The following is a 2,449-nucleotide window of genomic DNA, read 5'->3' as shown; positions in this document are numbered from 1 at the left end:
ATATGATTTGGGGCACCTGTGTGGCTCAGTCATTGAGCTTCCGACTTCACCTCAGGTCATGATCTCGCAGTTTACAAGTCCAAGCCCCACGTCACAGCTCAGAGCCTGGACCTGCTTCAGATTGTGTCTCCCTCTCTCTCTGACCCTCCTTGACTCATGCTGTCTCTTTCTCTCAAAAATAAATAAAAAATATTTTAAAAATAATTACTGGGGTGCTCGGGTGGCTCAGTCAGTTAGGCATCCGACTTCGGCCCCGGTCATGATCTTTCCATCCATGGATTTAAGCCCCGCTTTGGGCTCTGTGCTGACAGCTCAGAGCCTGAAGCCTGCTTTAGATTCTGTGTCTCCCTCTCTTTCTTTCTGCCCCTCCCCCACTCTGTCTCTCTCCATCTCTCAAAAATGAATAAATGTTAAAAAAAGTTTTATAAAATAGTTACTATATGATCCTACAATTCCTCCTCTAAACATGTACCCAAAAGAGGCGAAAGCAGGGACCTGAAGAGATGTTTGTACAACCATGCTCACGGCAGCATTATTCATAATAGCTAAATATGGAAGCTACCCAATTTCCATCAGTGGGTGAATAGACAAAATGCATATATATATATATATATATAGGATTGTCATCCAGCCTTTAAAAAGGAGGGAAATTCTGGCACATGCTACAATATGGATGAAACTTGAAGACATTATGTTAAGTGAAATAAGCCTTACCCATAAAAAGACAAGCGCTACATGGCTCCATGTATATGAAGTACCCAAAGCAGACAAATTCACAGAGACAGAAAGCAGAATGCTGGTCACCAGGGGCTAGGAAAATAGGGGACTAGGGAGACAGAGTTCAGTGAGTAAAGAGTTTCAGTTTGGAAAGATGTTGGCTGCATTTAAAATGGTTAAAGTGAGGGGGGGTGGAGCCAAGATGGCGGAGAGGAAGGGAGCTCTGTAAACTCCGTCCGCACCATTTATCGAACTGAGAAGGATATTACGTTCATCTGCGAGAGCGGAAGGAGAAAATATGAACTCCAGAAGGAATAGAACCTCAAGGATATCTGAGTGAGTGGGGGCGAACGGGGGAGATCCGAAAACGGGCCAGCCCGGGACGGGCAGGGGAGGTAAGATCCCCAGCCCAACATGGCGCAAGCGCGCAGCGCCCGAGAGACAAAGGGAAGAGACAGAGTCGGAACACGCTCATAGAACTGTCTCTGGGGAAGAGGTATAGAACGCTTGGCTGCGCTTGGAGACGGAAACCCACTCCATAGACAACTGCTGGGTAGCCGGAATCCCGAACCAGGATGGTGCAAGAGAAGGAATAGCCTCCAGCCCTAAGCCATCTCGGCGGGGGATCAGAGGCGTCTGTGGCTGTGAGAAGCAGCTGCGCTGGGGAGGTGCACTCCCCAGCGGGAAGCGGCCGGAGCAGCGACTGAGCCAGGCGCGAGCAATTCGAACTTGGTTTTGGGAACAGGACCATGGACCGCATTTCCATGGCACACCTCGCCCCCTGCACGGACTGCGCGAATCCCAGGTGCCCACAGGGAAAAAATAGGGCACACACCGACGGGACCCCGAACAAAGAGTCGGTGGCAGGTGGAGGCCCAGGTGCGCGCTTAGACTGTAGGAGCTCCCAGCTCATTTCCAGCAGCGCACAGCGTCTTGAGCAAAGCTATCAGAAACTAAGAGAGACTCGGTTTTTTGCTTTTTGTTTTTTCCCTTTCCCCCATTGCAATCGTGATCCTGACTGGGGGTGGGGACTCCGCAATTGAGTCTGTGAAGGTGCGCACGTCACCTCCTGCTGCTCATTTCGGCTCAGGCAGGGGCGGGGCCTCTGAGAACAGACTCCAAGACCTACCACATCAAAACAAGCCTATCCACCAGGGGGAGCTGCTGCTTTTTTTTTCCGTTTTTTTTTAATTTTCTTTTGTTTTATGTTTTCTTTTGTTGTTTTTTTTGTTTGGTTTTTTAATATATAAAAATTTTTTTTTCTTCACTAGTTTCGTACTTATTTCTTTGTCATTATTACCTTTTTTTTTCTTTTTTCCTTTTTCTTTACTCAATTCCTTTAAATTTTACTCCTTAGATTCCTTTCTCCTTTCTCCCTTACTTTTTCACCTTCTTGCAACCCAGATATGTTCTCCTGTATCTCATCCTTACCTCTCCCCTAAACTGGTCATACACGTTTAAACGGTCTACTGTCCTTTGTTGTCTCCGACTCCCTTTTATATATCTTTTTTTGTCTCTTCTTCTTTCTCTTTTCTTTTTATTTTCTCTTCTTCTCTTCTTTTCGTCTCTTTCCCTCCCATTTTCTTTCTTTTCTTTCCCCCCTATAATGTGTTTCTTTGTTTGATTTGTCTGTGTGTATGTGTGCTTCTGTTCCCTCGGTGTTTGTCAGTCTGTTTTCCTTCATAGGACTACACCAAGTAACAAGCCAAAGTGTGCAAGAAGGCGAGTCCCA

This window comes from Suricata suricatta, chromosome 10 (genome assembly GCF_006229205.1).
Source record: "Suricata suricatta isolate VVHF042 chromosome 10, meerkat_22Aug2017_6uvM2_HiC, whole genome shotgun sequence".
In the NCBI taxonomy this organism is placed as follows: domain Eukaryota; kingdom Metazoa; phylum Chordata; class Mammalia; order Carnivora; family Herpestidae; genus Suricata; species Suricata suricatta.
The sequence above is the reverse complement of the archived record's forward strand: the minus strand, read 5'-3'. Positions refer to the sequence as shown.